At 39.4% G+C, this 19,687-nt stretch overlaps 1 protein-coding gene across 1 annotated transcript in view; it reads left to right on the forward strand.

Moving 5' to 3' along the window:
* Window positions 1-204: 204 nt before the first annotated feature.
* Window positions 205-19,687, forward strand: part of LOC129728222 (neural-cadherin-like) — an 85,263-nt gene continuing 65,780 nt past the window's right edge. Inside the window, exon 1 of the mRNA XM_055686641.1 lies at window positions 205-715. The gene's annotated coding sequence lies outside the window, so the exon portion shown is untranslated. The remainder of the gene's footprint in view (window positions 716-19,687) is intronic.

Genomic DNA, 19,687 nt, shown 5'->3' on the forward strand with positions numbered 1-19,687 from the left:
GCCTCACCTGGACGTAGAGTTTTTGGTACTTAACATGGGAGCACTGGCATTGTGTTTCACAGCCACGGCGGACACTTGGCACTTGGCTAGCAGCATGTGCTTGTAGGGGAGGATTTTATTGATTTTACGTGGTACAGAACGCTTTTCCTTCGGACGGAGGAAAACATAGAGCATCCATATGGGCTGTAGAGAGTGAGCGGATACGAGCCTGTATTCGTGTACACACAATCCTGGCCGTCTCGTGCCGTGCAAGAGTCAGCTAGCAGGCCAGCCAGTGGGCCGCAGCAGGAGCGAACAGCCAACGAGAGCGACGGTGGCAGGCAAAAAGTTTTCGTATTAGCTGGATGTGTGCTGAAAACTGTGGTCGCAGGATTCGCTGTTTGTTGGACATTTTCCGGATTTTCAGCTGAAATCCGGATCGAACTTTGTTAAATAATTGTGCAATCGGTGCGCGATTGATAGTCGGGTACGGTTTGAGTGTCTTTCGGGTTGTGGTGAACCGTTTAAACTATTTGTGCAGTGAATTTAGCATACCGATGAATCGAGTGCATGAGACAACTAGGCGTAAATAGAAAAATTGATCCCGTTTCGTCGGATTTGGGTGCAGCCCGTGGCCTAGCCAGTAATCTGGACTCCAGTGGAATACTTTCCAACGATATTAATAAAGTAAGCAGATAGTGGATAAAGTTTGGAATTCGAATAAGGATTGCTGCAGGTAGGTCCGCTCAAGTGTACTGCTCGAATAATCAGGAGAAAATGGGTGCAGCTCGTCCTCATTTCATTTACTGAAGCTTTCTGTCTAATGAACGATGGTAACATGTCCTCTGTTAGAAGGGAAATAGATTGAGCCCTTCAGCTTTAACCAACCTCTTATCAGACTTTGCACAATTTATGGAAAACAGCAACTATTTCAGTAAATTTTCCGTCGGGCAGGAGAAAACAAACATGGCCGCCATTCGGCAGGTTCTCATGCACCGAAAATTCCGATAATGTCTGCTAAGGCTGACACAAGAACAAGCAGGAAGGGGCGGCTGCTACGTGGGGAGCCTCCTGCGAGCAGTGGAAATGTTGACGGTGGTGGTAGTAGTTGTGGTGGAGCTACTACGACTGTTTCTTGAAGGAAAAGAGCGCACGTCTGGCGAGGATTTTGGCCGTACCCGACGCTGACGTCGTTTTCTTCACGTTAACGGGCAAGAGAACATCGCGTTTTTTGCCGATTTTGCTCCACACAGTTTTCCTTCAGCCTCAATCGTAGCACTTTTACCAGTGATAGCGAAATCGTTCCGACGTTCGGAAACAGGGAAAAATAGCTTTGCCCTCTGGATTGGAGTGCGTTTACCGGAGCATAAATTCCAGGAAGTATGCCGTTTTTTTACGAATCCGTATCAATCAAGACGGCTTGTTGTGTTGCACCACCTGCTTTCGCCGGAAAGTGCAACGGGTTGGTTGGCAGGCAAGTGTTGTGCACTGCATCCTGCCTACGGTGCCCTATGGGTATGGTTCTATCGCGTGCATGATGATTACGATATTTTAGCATACCCGTGCATGTCAGCGTGAGTTTAGTGGAATACTTCCCTAATGAGCGTAAACCTGCATCCCCTTTGGAACCCCTTTTCGATTTCATTTGTTGTCATGTAGTACTTCTGGAACTGCTGTACTGGTGCCGACAGTGGAGAAAAAATAAAAATAATAGCAGAACTTATACGCTATGTTGAGCATTCTTGGGTGAAGGAGCTGCGTTATTATTTGCCTTTTTGCAAACCGCACGGTGCGATTTATTCGAGGGTTCCACGCTCTAATTAGAGAGTCGTAAGGAAATGCACTGCAATTGCTTACGTTAGCCACTGCACTGAGTACAGTGGGGGAAAATTGTACCTATTGGTATTTTTTTTCCTGATTGCCTCAGGTGCGTCCACTTGTCAAAACAATCATTCATCAATCGAGGCTAGTATTTGAAATCCGAATAATGCCTGAGATTTCACCTCTTACAAGAGCTTTGAGCCGTATTTATTGGATCGTAGGTTTTGTCTCGTGTCATACTACGACACTTCTAAAAAATAGTGATCAAGTCTTTATACTTTATCGACTCTTTTATTATGGCACAGATCACGTTCACTAAAAACCAATGCTCAACCTCACTTTGAAAAACTAGATGGACAAGCTATGCAACTTCTCAAGAGAACAGCACGAATTCTACCGAAAACACCGAAAGGCTTGGAAACACAGTCGCGACTCAGTTCCCTTGTTGCCTTTGTAAATTTTGTGTATATAAGTGAGTAGTTAAAAGTCCCCGATGCTTCCCGGACTAAAAGATTTCATTCATTTCTAATATGGATATTTAATATTGGGCATCATATCGGTTTCGAAAATACTCTACGCTACTATTTAAGACCGGAAGTGGCCATCTCAAAATTCGAAATAAGGGGCCGTTCAATAATTACGTAAGCATATTTTTCCAATTTTTCAAACCCCCCTTCCTCTCTTGTAAGACATCGTAAGATTTTTCGATACCCTCCCCCCACCCCCCCTAGTAAGATCTTACTACCAGCATATATAGATTTTTATTTTAGTTCTATCATTAAGAAGCAAGCATAGTACTTCGTTTCCTCTTCTGTCCTTCATTTGAATAATTCCGTAATTTCCTTTTCATGAATTTTACAGTCCACGCTTTCATGAACATGGTTATTTGAACAGCTGCATTAACATTTTTTTTACGCAAGGTAATCAATTCACCCCCCCCCCCTCTCTCCCTTGTAAGATTGCGTAAGAAAATTGCACAAGGACCCTCCTCCCCTATTTGCCTACGTAATTATTGAACGGCCCCTAACATTTGAAGTTGATTCCAGGCATGTGAATATGATCCCTTATTGGATGGTACATTTAGTTTAGACGGTAGTCGAATCATTAGATTTTATGAGCTTTCTGCTTTCCTTTTCCTTGGTGATGATAAGAAATAGGACAGCAGAAAGCTCGCATGATTTGCTCACACAGAAACAGTGGTTGCCTTTGATGTCCTGAAGGTAAAATTCAAAGAAAAAGCGGGCAATGACTTGCTTAACCTAAAACGCCTACAACGAGATTGTGGGGTAAGGAATCAATTCTAGGCAGCTCATACCTATGTGCATTGAGGCGAATGTGTATCAAATTATTCACTTTCTTTTTCTGTCAGCGCTTGGCTCCAGATTAAAATCATGATTTAGTAAACTTTTACAATAAACAATTGAAATTCCCAATCGAAGAGACTATTTCAATCTACGCAAACATATCGTCCTCTAGGTCTCTACAAGGTTTTAGGTTGGCCCTCTACTGCTGCCAATAAAAAGTCCAAATTTGCTTTCCGCTGTTTGATAGGATTTTTTTTTTTGAAAATCACCAGCAATAAGATCATTATTATGAAGGTGGCGAAAAGTTGAAATAATATGTAAATTGAATTAAAAATATGGATTTCCTTAGTCTATCATCTAGTCACAATATTTTTGCAGCTGAATTATGTAGGATAAAAACTCGGTAATAACTCCATTTGTCTATGTTGAAGTGTCCAGACGTTTCGCATTTCATGGGACAGTCCCGCGTTCATCAAAAAATTCCGCACACCTTTAAAATGTCCCGCGGTTTCAACAAAATTGAACCAACGGATGTCATATTTTTTCACGGGGACAACGAACGTGCTACTCTAACATGTATTATTCTACTCATAGATGTTCCTCTTTACGTCTATAACAACCAAATGGAAGGAAAACTTTTATATACAGATTACAGATCTTTGCAAAAATTTGATGCGAAGTGTTTAACAAAAACATGAGTACACAAAGTACAAAAAAACAGTGAATATAAGTACACAAATAACGCACTGCTGAAAGTAGTTGAATACATAGAATCATTGTTTTGGGAAAAAAGTTGTAAATTTTAATCGGCTTTATGAACTATTCTTCAACCCCTTCCCGATTCTCATCGTAGAATTATTTTGGTATCCCGCGTCCTATTATCTTGAAATTAGTATAAAACTATTTCAGGGTTCCACTATTTTAAACAAGTTGGCCAGCAATTTCGGCTTTTCGTAGAGCGCTAGAAGTTAGATATTTATTGACCCAATATTTCGCTTATTAGTGATTCATAGTCTTCTTATAAAACCATCCATAAATCTTTTGTCAATTATCTTGAAACGTGATGAGATTGAAGTGACAGGTTGTCCACCTTATAATAGGAATTGGTGCTAGTTTAGAAGCCCCACTTGCAAGTATATTTTATTTCACTTTTAAATAGGTGACAACTGTAAATTTGGATTTTTTAGGCTCTCTTACTCCACAAAAACACGCTTAGAAAGAAACGAAAATATGTTTATGTAAGTCCTCAATTTTCTCTTTATGCAAGTAATTTTTGTTTTGTTTATGCATGTCCATCTTTATTCAAAATGGCTGCGAAACAAGAAGCATTCTGCAAGCACATTGTACAGTTCGCTATGAGCTGCATTACATTTTTGTCAAAAAGTTAACGGTAAACCATTTAAAAAAAAATTTTTTTTCCATTTTCGACTGCGTATATTTTTTTTTTGCAAAACTTAACAATAATCCACCAGGAAGGTAGTAACAAGTTGGAGTAGTGGACAGAAAATGACTTTTTCCTTCTTGTTTATATCATGGTTGAAGCCTAGTGGTTTGGCTATTGATCAAGATGAATACCAGAACGAATATTTGAACAAAATTTTGATTTCTTTTCCTCAAAACCATCATACCGGTGAATAGTATATGTTTTGGCCAGATAAAATATCAACAAACTGCGTAGAAAAAAAAAACACAACGTTAATGAGCAAACACAACGTTCACGAGCACCACACTTTCATTTGTACCCCAAATACACAACCCAACGAATCTTGCTCAGTGTCGTCAAATCGAAGATTTCTTTGGGATTTTCAGTTCCTTTGGTGCATAACTGACGTTGACGTGAAGGCCGTTGTTCTCTTGTTTTAGCATAATAAAAAGCTTCGTCGGAAGGCCTGTAACGAACCTTTTTCAAATGTTCAATTTTTTTCATTCATAATTTATGTATTTTCACGAGAAATAAATCAGTTTTTCCAGAAGGTCGTCCACCTTTTTTGACAGCATCAGAAATAAATTCCAAAATTGTAGCTTTCATCCGTAAGAAGTCTCATTGGTGTTAAATTCTTTTGATTTATTTTAGGTCGACTCTATTCCATTGTTTGCCAACACAATATGATATTTATTTTTTGAGCATTCGTATTATAAACGGATCAAATTCTCTTAGTGTTCTGCGAAGCTGAGAAAATGACAAAACTTGAAATAAGATGGAGCAGCTAACAAATGGGGGCTAAAATTAACATGGCCAAAAAAGCGAGCTCGCTTTACAAAAAATTTTTAGTTTATTTTTTACGGATTTACAGTTAAAAGATATGCTAAATAATCCCCAAACTTTATGGAAAACTTCTATGATTGAATGTTGCGAAACTAAATCAAACATGATTGATTTTCAACTAAATTTGTCAATAATATACTACTGAAATGATATACCAGTCATGACACCACATGTTTGGGGCAACCTTCACCTCCCGATAAAGACATTGGTGTTTCAAATCCGTTTGGTGATAGTAAAAGTGATAAAATTCATTTCAAGATGGGACATCTCCGATACCTCAGCATGCTACTTAAGTAATACGTAGTCCTACGCCAAAATGGGAAAGTGAATAACGGATTTAATCGGAAAAAAGAGAAACGCGCTCTCCAGAGTGATGTGTTTTTTTAAATATTGCCAACATGAAAAAAAATTAGCATAGAACAACATTGAAATTTATGATATTGAATTGAAAATGATACTTAAGTAATACGTAGTCCTACGCCAAAATGGGAAAGTTAATAACGGATTTAATCGGATAAAAGAGAAACGCGCTCTCCAGAGTGATGTGTTTTATTAAATATTGCCAACATGAAAAAAAATTAGTATAGAACAACATTGAAATTTATTATATTGAATTGAAAATATATGAAACGTTACCAAGTTCTGGTCTAAACAGTCAAGACCTATTCATTAGATTCATAAAGCGCTAAATGAAAAAGGTAAAATTAGTTCTTTGAAAAAAGCAAAAAACGAAGATTCGTATCTTTTTGTATTAGACGATTGAATAAATCGAGAGAGAAATAGAGAGAGAGAGAAAGATAGAGAGAGAGAAAGATAGAGAGAGAGAAAGATAGAGAGATAAAGAGAGAAAGTATAGAGAGAAAAGAGAGCGAGAAAGAGAGAGAAAGAGAACAAAATTGATAGTAAAAAAGAGTAATGAAGAGAGAGAGAGAGAGAGAGAGAGAGAGATAAAGAAAGAGAGAGAGAGAGAGAGATAAAGAAAGAGAGAGAAAGAAAGCGCGAAAAAAAGAGAAAAGAGATAGAGAAGATAAAGAGAGAGAGAGAAGATAAAGAGAGAGAGAAAAGAGAGCGAGAGAAAGAAAGAGAAAAATAGAGAGATAGAAATAGAGAAAAAGAGATAAAGAAAGAAAAAAAGAGAGAGACAGAGAAAGAGAAAGAGAGAAAAAAGGAGAAAGGGAGAGAAAAAGATAGAGAGAGAAAGAAGAGAAAGAGAGAAAGGGGGGAGAAAGAGAGAAAGAAAGAGAGAGAGAGAGACCATCAAATACTTCTTTTAAAGCTCAGACCTTACCTTACTTCTGTAATTTGGTTCCATTTGCTTGATTATTTCTCAAATTATACAGGGTGGCAACATCAAAGTGATACACGTATTCGAGCGCCCGTCGTTGTAGTTTCTGTCACAGCATGACAAACATCTGGGCATGTTTTGAAAGAGTGACGTATTTACTGTTTATTCGGAATAAATATGGTCAACTTTCAGTTCCACTCTCAAGAGAATTGCAATGGGTTCAAGTAGAGAATAAATAAGGGTCTTGCACCTGCAAGGATTGACTAACCTCGAGATCACGAGAAAGCTGTCACATCTGAATTAAAGCAGATTATTATTCTACAGGACCATCAAGCGTTTCAATGGTGTTCAAACTCCAGCGGTTGTCAGAGCAATAAAGGAACGTTTCCGGCGAGAACCAGCCCGTTCGGCAAGAAAAATGGCGTGTGAAATGAACATGAGCCACTTTCCATGCAAAATGTTATCAAAAAGAACCTTGGATATTTAGATATTGGAAAAGCAGCAAATTCACGGGTTAACTCGTAAAAATATTGCCGACAGGGTTGCTAGATCTCGGTTGCTGCCGAAGACGCACGCAGGTCACAACATTAGAGAGACGTTTTCGGATGCAAAATTGTTTACTCTGGAGGCAACATTGAACAAACAAAATGACCGTGTTTAGGGGTGTGAAAATAAACAAGGAGTACTACTTGCAACACGTTATCAAAGGCTATTTGCATCCTTGAGCTGTATCTGAGTATCTGAGGATACAGGCATTTGAGTTTGGACTCATTTAAAATACGTTTGGTGAAGATTTGGGACGGAAGTTGTGTGTGCGACTTGCAATGACTTCTAAGAGCATCTACGGGCTGTTATCAAACACAAAGGTGAAAGATTTGAACTCAACTAAGTACATTGTAACTTCACTACTTATTGATGTTATTGAAATCGATTCTGAAAAGAAATAATTTCATGATTGAGTTTCATGATATAAACAAAGTGTATCACTTTCACGTTGCCACCTTGTATGTTTCAGTTCAGTCCAGTGGTAGTAACAAAATATGAATTTCAAATGGTCCTACGTAAAAATGGGAAAGAGAAAAATGAATTCAATCGGAAGAAGAAGAACGCCCTCTCCATGACAAACTAATTCTAAATTTTGGAAACTGGATACAGAGCGAATAATCTCAGTGAATTTCACCAACAAAAAAATAACACAAGGCATTCCAAAAATAAGCAAAAATCTTAAAAAGATGTTTTCTGCGAAAAAAGTATCATGGAGGAGTAACTTCCTACTCACAAACAATAAAACACAAACCCTTTCTGTAACTCACTGAAAAACAGTTATATTTAGACAAATAAACGCCCACCAACATTCATTCATTCGGAGTAAATGTCAAAAGTTACGGTGTCAAAATCTCTAATTTCCTTCATTCAACTGGCAGTTCCGTCGAACAACCGTCGTGGCAACAATCGATCTCCGACTTGGTTACCTTCCGCTCGTATTTCAAAACAACAAAAGAGTCAATTGCTAATCACCTCCTCACCAGTTCATCCGCTCACGTTACAGTACGGGTTTTTTTGCCGTGCCGCGATAGAATCTCTCTTTTATTCGCCTTTTTCTCGCGCTCTTCAAATGGTCTTTGTCTTAAGTTTAAACTTATAAAGTACAAACAGCGCCTGCAAAAGCAGAGAAATAAACAATTTTAAGTGGAATTTAAGTGCATTCCCAGGCTTTAAAAAGCCGTGAAAGCGCTATCTACCTGTAGCCGAGGCAGCAACCTCGCCAGCTTGTGGTAGATACTTCTATTCCCTTCTCGAATGGGAACGTTTTGCCAATACCGGCAGTAATAGAGTGGAATCCAAAGGTGAGCCAGAATTGGAACACGACTTCATGCTAGTTTAGTGCACCGATGATGATGATGATGATGACGATGATGCTGCTGCTGGAGAAAGGGCAAATACGTGAAATTACTGCAATACTGGGTCGCTCCTGGCGACGATACCCGCGTGACCTGCTGTTACAAGATGATCAGGTTTGAGTTCCATACCTGGCCGGAGCGCACAGTGCTTTTATCAGTGGGCAAACTTTTCTGCTTGCAAATAACATTTTGTCAAATGCGCTTTGAGCCTGGAAATCAAGCGAGAACCGCTTGATTTCCTCTAAATTAAAACAAACAACTTCGAAGACTGTGTTTTACTGCTTTTCACAGTACAGGTCGGACTCGATTAACCGGAGTTTTGAAAAATATTTCGCTCCGGATAATCGAATCCTCCGGATAATCGAGCTATTTTTAATTTTTTAATTTTTAATATCTTTCATTTAGAATAGTGAGTTTTCTATTGTAGTATGTTGTACACAATACATGTGCCGACGAAATAAATTAAAAATTGTCTTTAGACTGTTTGTCGGCGTTTGTTATACATATATACGTAATAATGAATTATGTTATATTGATTATCAAAGATGTAAAATCCAAATAAAATAAACCAAAACTACCATTAGAAAGACAGCTTTTGTTTCGAGAGATTAAAGGAAACATTTTCCAGAAAATGTAATAGAATTCGATTTGGTTTAGGTATTTATCTGTTTTATTGTTTTAAATATTAAGAAGAATTGAGGTGCTACATATACATACCCTGTTCGATTTTGACAACACTCATGATTTTTTTCTATTTCCTAAGTGACCTACAACGACCTAGACGCTTGATCTGGCCTCTAATGGGCTACTTTGCGGATTTCCAACCGTTATTGATTTCGCTTGATGAATTTTGGTTCAATAATCCAGGAGTATCCGGAACACCACCGAAACAGGCCAGCTTGTGGTTCTAAGTACACTAAAGTCGCTTTTTACGCGGGGGATACGTGCCGCGTAAAAAAACCGCGTTAAAAAACCGCGTAAAAACCGCAAAAATTCCGGAATCCGCGTAAAAAAAACAGCGGTAATTCTGCATTCCGAGTAAAAAGAAACCGAAATCCGCGCAAAAATAATACCGCGTTAATTCCGGAATCCGCGTAAAATAAACTGCGTAAATTCCGAAATCCGCGTAAAAAAACCACGTAAACTCCGGAATCCGTGTAATAAAAACCGCGTAAAAAGCGACCTTAGTGTACTGCATTGATCATGGCCACTATATTACAGAAATATGTTCCGACCATAAATTCGAAACCGGTTGACCAATAGTGGTTGTCCTCATCGGCAAAAAAAAACCATAATACCTCGCTTTTGGAGGTTGTTCAGTAAGAATTGGTTGAAGAAACGACGAGAAAACTGCTAAAAACGAACTACCTAAACAGAACGGGCCATTGTTGTTACAATTTTGAGCAACCCCGAAACTCCCAATGACCCGGAAGACAAAAGTACATTATAGAAATATAGAAGAAAAAAAAAACTCCGGATAATCGAGCCCCGGATAATCGGGCCCCCGGATAATCGAGTCTCCGGATAATCGAGTCCGACCTGTACCACCGTGGATCAGAGCTGCAAAGAAAGGCAGAGAATCAACCTGACACCTTTCATGCCTCTTTGGAACGGACCGCCGCGCGTGGTTATGCAAAGCAAACGTTGCCCGGAAAATGTTGTACCGACAGTTCACCTTGTACCTTTCCAGGCTTGTCGGATTGCAACCGCGAAAACGACGAGAGTCTTGATGAAGCTTGAATAAGCGAAGTGCCTCACTTGCTCTCGTAGCCTAGGACCAGGAATGATTCCACCGGCGGTTACAGAATGTGTGCAATCCACCGCAGCGCGGTGTGACAAAATGAGGCAAAAGTTCATGTTCCGTTCATCCGAGGGGCTTGGTTGGTGTGTACTTCAAATGCATTACTGCTGCTGCTTGAGCGGTTCGGTTCGCTCCATTTTCCGTCCGTTTTCCGGTGTGCATGCAGGGCCGTAACTGAGACGATAGGGACGATGGCTTTGCGATACCAAGAAAGTGCACTACGACACTGGATTAACTCGGTGTTCAAGTGTCACGGCCATAAATCTTGGATGATGTTATACAGCGTTTTCTAGACATAAAACGTTTTGCCTTATGAAACTGCTAAAATTTTTGACGTTACGTTGCCTTTTTCATATGTTTGAAAAGTAATTAGTATTGAAAACAACAGTCTTCAGATAGCTCACTGGAATTCACCTGAGACAATTTTCCACATTATCAGCTACTTTTATTAGAAAGTAAGGTATTAAGCTGCCCGTTTCGAAGCCTTTCTCCAACGGGTCAGGATATCACCCCATCGTTATCGCTGGCCACCTATCCAATCTACTACTACTACTCACTTAAGCCAACAATCCAAACAACGGGAGGGAGGCAGGTGGTGTTTCGTGCTACATTAGCATGCAACAACGCAATTTCAGCGATTGCCACCGCACCGAACGTTGTGGACGGACAAAAAAAAAACAACTAAATTCGGTTCGGTTAACGAGTTTTGGTTTTTGCTCAAACTATTCTATTCGATCAGGGGGTGGTCCCCGCCTAGTTAGGCGTATCAACCCTTGAAAATATGGCTGGCTGGAGTTTCACGCCGTGTAGCACCGGATTAAAACATATTGGGGCGCCCCATTTCGGGGCTCGTTGCTTTTCGGCTTAAGGGAAACAGTTTTGGTGGTCGCTTTTCGGCTGGAGGTGTCACAGTCGAAAGCGAACGCGTCATGAATATTTGATTCCCGGACAGGGCAGCCTGGAGTGCAGAGCACAAGCTCTCAATTTGCTGTTTGGGTGGTAGCAGCAGCACCCGAAATAGGGTTATCACAGCTGGGCCGAGAACGTGTTGTGATTTAAATAGCGGAATGTGCGCTGTGGTGATAAACTAAAAGCAGGGTGGAAAACAAAAAGCGGTTGATTTACCCACCGCCCGGTGCATGATGAATGCAATTCATGCTGGAAGGTTTTTATGTTGCTTTGAATGGTGGTGCGTGCTAGGAAGGTGGTGAAAATCAACATTGTTGTGTTCGGTAACTCTGATAGGATGAAATTTGTATTGAATTGAATAATTTTCTTTATATCATGAGGTATCGCTGTCGAGGTTTTTTAATTTGTTGTTATGTTTACCCTACAATACCAAATATTGAAATATCACTAAAATGACTCAGCATTGCCTGGGGTACCTTTAGTCACAATCGGCACTATGAAACATTTGTTCTCGTAACGTAACAAAATTCAGAAAAAAAACATTGGTGCTTCAGGTATCATTAGAAAAAAGCCATCGATTATAACCGTGCGTTTCCCTCACATGTGGGGGATTGACACCTGACCTGGCAAAAAGGAAGGTGGAAAAAAGTAAAAAGAGAAGAAGAGAATGAGAGTGAAGTGCTTGAAGAAAAGATGCCTCTAGGATTTGATGATCCCTAAGCTTATGGTGAAAACGAAATTTACAGTTTAGAGTAACAGAGAGTTACAGGTGCATCTTTTCTCTGGACGATAAAGAATCCTTGAGGATTTATGCAAATTTTGGATTTTTTAAATATTTCTATTGTAAAGTAATGTGATGGAAATCGTTGTCCTAGGAATTATCAACAACAAACATTTTGTTGGCTGTATTTACCACAATTACCAACCCTTCCTAGTTCTCCATTAGTCCCAACTAAAATCCTAAGTTTTCTAATGATTTTTAGGCGAACTCTAGATTTGGTTTACTTGTCTTGAAGTTGTCATCCGCAATTAGCATTTGAATCGCACTCCTCGTTCGGTAGACTTTTGTCCCGTTATCTTCTAGTTATCTTCTAGACAACTTTTATTCGCCTTTAATTGGTTTCTATTTTTTTCTTGAATATCTTTTTGCTTTACTAATTGAGCGTTCCCGAAGTTGCTCGGCATTAAAGGTTTCAAAATTCATTTGAAATTTTGATCTTCGGGAATCATCCTGAATTTCAGAAAGTCAACATTTTGGATTTTAAAATGGTATCTCGAGTCGGATTCATGCCTATCATCTCACAGGAATTCCCTTGTCTCTGTCCTTTTAGACTGTTGTACAGAAACCAACTGCCGCAATCTTGGAATTAAAAATGATATCTGGAATAGATTCCCAGCCTCTGGTTATCATCCCGTGTCCAGGAACTCCTATATTGGGTGGTATTTGACAAATTTAGGTTTTTTCCCAGAAACCGGAAAAAGCGATCTTGGAATTTAAAATGGCTTCCGGCACTGGGCATCCTCACACTGCCTTAGGAGGGCCATGTTTATGACTGAGAGAAAATTTTCTCTCACACATAGAGAATATCAGCGAATTGTGTTATCGTAACTTCCACTCGGTGTTCTCCCATCGCACATGTTCGACGGAAGGGCTACGTTAGAATGCCAACCAAAATGGTCATTTTGAGAAACCCTATACAAATGAAAAATGAAAATCTAAAACCAGAAAAAGTGAAAAATATGTCCAATTTCGAATCAATCAGTTAGTTTTCGATGGATTTCCTTCGTTCCTACAGCAATCGATTGGAAAATTTTCTAAGAATCCTCCCAAAATGCAGAAAGTTGTAATTTTATTATTCGAACTATTGTACTATTGAAAATCGTTAAGTCTTGCCAAAATGAAAAATTCGACCTCAGATCGGGTAATTATTATTGATTATTTATTTATTTACTGGTTTACGGAAAAATCGTACAGACAGTTTTTAATATTATCTTATTCGAGATTTAAAAGTAGTCCTGGTTATACGGAAGTCATAAAATTCAGACACAACATGCATAGGAAGTCTCAAAAAATCTGATCGTCCAGTAATTCTAGTCTATGATTCAGCAGCGAGTCTTTGTCGGATTGAATGGCACAGCAGTCAACTCTCGATGATATTACACGATAAAACTTTAGATCATCTGCGAACATGTACTTGGGAGATTTTATAGTAGAACACAGATCGTTTGCAAAAATAATGAATAGCAATGGGCCCAAGTGGCTTCCTTGGGGCAAACGTGATCGAATTTCAAATGGAAGTGAATTAGTACCATGCACACGAACAAAAGCATTGCGGTTGGTTAGATACGACAGTATCCACTGTGTCAGCCATGAAGGAAATTCCATTTTTTGCAGCTTGTTGACCATCAGAAGATGCGGCTCTATATCGAAGGCTTTAGCAAAATCAACGTAAACGGCGTCAATTTGCTGGCGCTTTTCGAGAGCTCTCGTCAGAGCAGAACCTTATATGATTGCTTTCCCAAGCACGGTCGACAGAACTATAGACCTCGTAATTTGGAATATACTATTTGGCTTATATAAGAGCCTGTTTCAGCCGAAACTGCTTATATTAGTTCTAGACAGCGACAACAGCAGTCCCCACTTAGCAGTAGCAGCAGCAGTGACAGCGATAAACAAAATTTCAAGATATTTTGCTTTCTCCCTTCCAATAAAAAAGATAATTCTATGCCTTCGTCATAAGCAAATTCACCATAACTCTCGCTGTCGTGGTAACGCAGAGGTGCAATCAGTGTCATATCCGATTTAAAACTGAACGACAAACTGTCCTTTTTAGGACAACCAAACAAATGAATTGAAGATTCAATATTTTCTCGGTTTGCGCTAAAACCGAAAATAATTATTTTAATCAGTATGCACATGCACACTCTGACTGTTAAAACTTGTTTGCACCGCAAATTTTTTGTTCTATTCAGAATGATGATTACAGAATTATCAGGAAAATTTTGAGTTTACCGAACGCGACCGTAATAAAAATTACCGAACAATTTAAACGGAAATAAGTGTGTAAGGTCGTATTTATATGTGCAAACTGAAATTCAGTAGCACTTTCACTTCTCATTTGCACAAAATTTTAAAATGTCTTATGTAGTTCTACGTCAATCTTGCAGTCGTGGCTTTGCACACAACCCTCGTGATTTTTTTATAAATTTTCTGGTTACTTTTTTCTCATATAAGTAACTGGCGCCCTAGGCTCCGTTATAAGAATTTATCGCATTTTTTGTCTTACGATTACATTTTATGATTTTATTCCGTCTGAATGAAATGTAGTTTCGTTTTTTTCGAAGCCTAATTCACATCCTCAGTCCCGTTTCTTTTTCGCATTTTTGTAAAATTACATACACTGCAAACTTCCTCCGTTTATGTGTATTTTTTTGATTATAGCAAGTTGTTTTTTGTACAGTTAAGTTTACTGTTAGTGGCCTCAGACTTATGTTTATTTTTTTGCAGTCGACATTTTACCGTGTCAATCGTTTGATAGTATTCACAAATGCTCTGTCGAGCGTGTTTCATTAATGAGTCATAAAATCTAATATAATTGGAAAATTGGGAAATTGGAAAATTTAAATGATGCGATAATTCGCCAAATTCGTAACAATAACTGACTGACGAGGGCTGTCTAACGAATTTCGCACGCTTGAAAAAAAATTTTTTTTGACCGGAAGTTTCATTGAAACAAATGACTTAACTTGGGCTGAGCTGTTGAACACCATTAGGCGGAATGGTAATTTCAAGTTTCCATTACAGATCATTTGTGAGAATTTTTTATATAAATCTGCACTCTTCTGTTTGTTTAGAACGCATACTCTTAATATAGAATTAAAACCAGAAATTGCATGGCCCCTAAGCTAATGATCTCAATTTTAAAAGCTGAAAGCTACGTTGCAGAACAAGAAGGAGATTTTTTAATATTAAATTAACGAAAACTTTAAAAAATAAATTTAACAAAAACCTGTATGAACATCATGTAGAGAAGAATGAATTTGTTTAAATATGTTCTGCAAGTAAATTTTTTCCATCCAAGATTCTGAGTTTGCTTGTGCGTTGTGCGAGGAAAGCAACAATAATAACAAATTGTTTACAAAGTAAAATCGTTTGTATATTTTAGTGTCGGCTGTGCTGTTTGAAGTGCTTGGATTGCATCATTGCGGGCTCGTGATTGGTTGAACCATTTCCAAATGGACTATGAGTTTTATCCTCTTTACTACATAAAAATGTTGCAAAAAGTGTTTTCATTAACTCGTTCTCTATCCAACGAGATATCAATGAGAAAAATCTTTTCAGCAATAACAAAGTTGTAGGCATTTTAAATCTTTCATTCTGCCGTTTCACTCTATTTTCGATATTTCGGAATGACACCCTATTAAAGTAAAACGTATTCTTCGCCAAAAAAAAAACTTAAATGCAAGCTTAGAAATGAAAATTGTTGGCTAGTCTTGCGTGTATCTAACGCGACAGCAAAACTAATATAAATAACTAACATTTCTTGGATTTAATAGCAGACTGCTATCAATAAAAGAATTTTTTTATATAAATACAGAGTTGTTAAGCTGTAATTCTCTAAACTGTAAATACCGAATAGCTTAATGCTGAACCGAGAATTTCATTTAAATGATTCAATCGAAGCTTAGATGATGCAAATGAGTTTAACACTTTCATAAATTCCATTTATTTGGGCATCAACACAACCTGAGCGGAATATAATTGAAAATAATTACCGGTGGATCAGAAAATGACAACGCTGGGTTCGAACCTTTTTCCATGCACACTAATCTGGGGCCTTTGCGGCTCGATTACGGTTCGACCGAACCAGAGGAAACCTCATTATTATTCATGCATACATCATGGGTTCTAATTTGCGTTGTCAACCAGCTAGTTCCCCGGTATATGTATCTTGACGCTGCGCACACACCCTTCGGTAATCATCCTGACGGTGCCCTGTCCGACCTCGTATCACTTGTTCTTCGTTGCGCATTATGAAGATTTATTATTGCAACCAATTACGATATCCCGTGAGATCCAGTCGCAGGCATCATCCATCCACCCCCTAAGGACCGTAGATTGGACCCGAGAAGCTTACAGCAGTTTGGCCCGGTTACAAAAGGAGCTTATTTATTGGTGCACCGTTCCAGCAACCATTGCACAACACACGACCGTACATAATTGATTCTGACCGATTCTTCACCCCGGCCCCAGCCGCCGTCAGCGAGAAATAGAGGGAACGAAGCGCAAATTTCCCACGATTTCGTGCGAGAAACGAATGTATACGTATGAAACGTATGAAAATCGGATAATCACAAGCTAGCGAGAGGATAACTGTTCGTAAGTTAGGTGTTTTGTTGTATAATATTTCGTTGCTAGATGAATGTAGTTTTTGAGAAAACATAGTTTACAATCTGTTTGAGTGACCTAATACATGGAACATAGGAAAGAATATCTTAGACAAAAAATGAACAATGTTTTTTGGCAAGTAATTCAGGATATTCTGTTTCCAATAGAGCAGTGGATTGTTTTGCATCAAACAAGCCATTATCCACGCGTTCGTAGCCATTCAAACTGTTTGGCATATACTGCCTGAAATCGATATCCACACCTGGGCGGGAAAGGTGCGAGGGAGGCGGAACTAAAGTTTGGGCGTTTGTCAGCAATCGGTTGGATTTCATGTTCACCCAGCTGGAAGCCTCATCAGCACTGCCGTTGCTTCTCTTTGTGTTCGTAAACATCGCCGATATTAAACTTCAATCATCAAATACTGCAGCATCATTCTCCGGCCTGGTCAGTTAGTGGCCATGACGAGGCGAGGAGGGATTATCCTCTCGTCATCTGCCCTCATCTGGCTGGAGAGGAAATTTGATTGAAGCCTGGAGCTGAACTGAATGTTTGTTGAAACAATATTGTTTCGAGCACGTCTAATTCGGCAATGGATCACACCGAAAAGAGGCGATCTGGATCAGTCTTTCTTCAGCCCATTGAAGCAATTAGTGCCAGCAAACAGATTGCCGCTTTTGTTAAGTTCAAACAGCTGGCTCGAAAAAAGAAAAAGAAAAAACAGCGCGATTATGTGGAAGTATTTTGAGTTCACTCGTGATGCAAGCTTTATGATTTCAACCGCATAGAGTGCGCGCGTGAGTTCGGCCGACACAGACCGACCGCGACTTTGTCCAATTACACCATTCTTGGAAAATCTCACTTGAGAAATAAAGACAACACTGACACTGATGGTAGGTTCAAAAAATTCGTGACCAACTACGCTGGGGCTTACTCCCTAGCAAGCTTCCCGCTAATGCAATTGAGGTTTCATTCCGTCGTATCTGTTTCGTTGATTGTTACTTTCGTCGTTCACATGACACAGAAGATTAACCTCAACTCGGAAGCTTAAGTTACTGTGGCCTTCTACCTTCGCGGAACTGGGATGTGGTTTTGCCAATCCGACAGCAAACTGCATCGTTCGCACCCACAGCATGTCTTCCATCAATCGTGATTTAGCAGCCATCGTCCGACAAAGGCACCCACAGCCGGGAATGGATTTGGTCATCCATCGTTCAAGTGCGCTTCCCGGCCTGTCGCACAGCTCAATCACTCAGGTGGAACAATGAAATTGTATTCGACAAGGGAAGAAAACTGGTGCCTCATCTGGGATCGTCAGCATGAGGGAAAGCAAGTGACACTTTGTCTGCGCTGCGGCACTTGCAACAACCGGGCTTCCCCGCAGCGTCGTCGGTTGATAGACGGCCGATGTGATGAGCATGGTAAATTGCCAGGTGGTTTATGCTTTGCTTAGTGCAGGCACTGTACACTAGGACAAACTCGTCGTGATGCTCTTCTACCTGCTATAGAAACAAGGATCGGAGCTGGCAAGATGATGGATTGGTTTCTTCCCGCCCCCAGAGGGCTCCCCCAGCGGAAGATGAGTGAAGCATAATGACATGCGGCTGTCGTTCAGCTAATCGGAAAATGTGTTATACTTCATTACGAAGCTGGGATCAGGTTTGAGTAGCACCGAAATATAACGGCTCCCGTAGCAAATTGAGTAGAAAAATGCTTGAATCATCAGATGCCTCTTGGAAATTGCTATAAATCTGGGCATAAACAGAGAAAAATATTTTTTAACTACATATTGTTTGATTTACCCAAGGTTGCATATTCAATTTTGGGGTGTCAATTCAATTTAATTGGTCGCGTGCCGATAGTTCGCTTGCAGTCCTTGAGTGGTATTACAAGTTTGTCAAATAGCGCAATGCCCTAACTCTTATGCCTGAAGTAAGAAAGCCCATTTTCATTGGGATATTCAGCCAATATTCGCGGTGAATATCATATTATTCACCTTGAATTGCACTTCTAGGGACTACAAGTTTGTCATGCATCGTTTCTCAAAATTATGATTTTTGTGCGAGCTTTCGGCACGCGGCAAAAAACAACCCTAAAATTGAATAAGGAATGAGTTTACCTAAATTTAAAAAACTTAACTCATCTTTTCAAAGGATAATGAATTTCTTATGCATTTTGGCATAAATATGAGAAATATGTGATGTGGCGACTAAATATCACTAGGATATAGTTATCCATAATCTTGATTCTCACTAGCGTGACTAACGAACTAAACTGGACGATTCTTAAAATACTAATGCCTTTTTCTTCTCCTTCCTCCTCCTCTTCCTATACATGAATATAAAATTATGTAAAGTAGTTGATCTTCGCGATATTATTCTTATCGTTTCTAAGGTGTATTTGACCGTAGAACTACCAAATTCCAATCAATGGGAGTATTTTCAGAACCGGCATAATTCTCAGAGACCAGAATCTACCTTTAGATGCCATTTTGAAATCCAGAATGGCGATTTCTGGTGCTCAGAAGTCGGTAATAAAGTCCAGATGTCATTTTAAATTTTTCATGAATAGCTTATAGCATGAGGCTATTAGGACAGGAAGAGAGAACAGTCGTCAGTATAGTGTCACACAGCAGTCTTTTTCCGAAGCCTGTCCTGGACATAATTTTTGAATCTAAGATGCCAAATTTCGGTTGCTAGAATATAGTCAAAACTGACCAACTCAAATCCGTTATGAATATTTGCGCAACTGGTATGATACCCAGAGGCTGGAAATTAATTCCAGACGAAATTTTCAATCCAAGTTGGATATTTGCGGTTTCTGCACAATAGCCCCAAATAGATCCAAATCTAATACGGGTATTTTCGGAAACAGGGTGACGCTTAGAAGCCGGAAAATTTCAGAATCCAGTGGTGTTTTGGTCAAATGGTATTGGGCTGCTCTCCGCCAGTCACCTCTAACACCTACTACGCAGGCATCCAAGCCGACAGCCCACATCCATCGAGTGCGGGGTCTACCCCGAAGCCGATGGCCTC

This window comes from Wyeomyia smithii, chromosome 3 (genome assembly GCF_029784165.1).
Source record: "Wyeomyia smithii strain HCP4-BCI-WySm-NY-G18 chromosome 3, ASM2978416v1, whole genome shotgun sequence".
In the NCBI taxonomy this organism is placed as follows: domain Eukaryota; kingdom Metazoa; phylum Arthropoda; class Insecta; order Diptera; family Culicidae; genus Wyeomyia; species Wyeomyia smithii.